General features: G+C 60.6%; 1 protein-coding gene across 1 annotated transcript in view; it reads right to left on the bottom strand.

Annotated features, from left to right (window-relative positions):
- Positions 1–933, bottom strand: part of CARS (cysteinyl-tRNA synthetase) — a 45,642-nt gene that overhangs the window by 22,618 nt on the left and 22,091 nt on the right. The window lies entirely within an intron of this gene.

Raw genomic sequence — 933 nt, 5'->3', positions numbered from 1 at the left:
AGGCAGAACCGCGCCGAAGACGCCATCGGGTGAGAGGAGAGAGACGAACGGGCCCTCTGCGAATGAGACACCGACGCGGAGTCCACGCGCCCAACAAGAGGACTAGCGGGTGCAAAGACAGGACCGAAGAAGTCGCCCGAGACGCAGCAGAGGCAGGAAGGGCGCCGCGCAAGGCAGGGACGAGACACAGGATAGAAAGAGAAGACGCGACCTCCAGCTAACGGGAACCCGGGCGGAGAGGAGAGGGGACAGAGGACACGTGACACCGGACAACGCGTCTGAGACTTTTCCAGAACCGATGCAACAATCCACCGACACGGAAGCATGGAAAACATCCATCAGACAAGGGAAAACGAGTCCCTCGTGCTGTCTCAGTGAAACAGCAGAAAACAGAAAGAACACTTTTCCAACAACGTGGAGGGGGGACGACACCCCAAGACGCTCAGAGAAAATGGCTGCGGACAAGCTTAACTGTAGGACCAGCAAAATCAACCTCGGAAAGCACGATGGAGTAAGCGTGTTTCTCGGTACAAACCTCAGCGAGGTTCCCGCCCTCTGCTGAAGCCTGGGAATCACTCACGGGCCCTGTCCCGCGTGCGGGCACCGGCCTCGCCCTGGAGGTCGGGCTGCAGCGGGCTGGACGTGCCCTACCCCCGCACGCACTCTGGGTGATTCTCCCATCTGGTTAGTCCTGGTGACATCAGAACTTGGTCTAGTCACGAGTGCAGTGACACAAGGTGTGGCCCGATGACACGCTGCATGAGCCCCCCCAGGAGTGAGTTCCCAGCCCGGCCACAGCCCTGGCCACCAGACTCCCAGGAACCAGCAGCCTGCACTTCAGCAAGTGACGTGGGCATGGCTGAGCTCCAGACTGGACGGCGTCCATCCCACAGGAGACCAAAACGCCCCAGAGAGGGGCGACTGAGGGCCAAG

Source organism: Pteropus vampyrus, unplaced genomic scaffold (assembly GCF_000151845.1).
Source record: "Pteropus vampyrus isolate Shadow unplaced genomic scaffold, Pvam_2.0 Scaffold187, whole genome shotgun sequence".
NCBI classification, from domain to species: Eukaryota; Metazoa; Chordata; class Mammalia; order Chiroptera; family Pteropodidae; genus Pteropus; species Pteropus vampyrus.
This window is presented reverse-complemented; position numbering and strand designations above follow the sequence as displayed.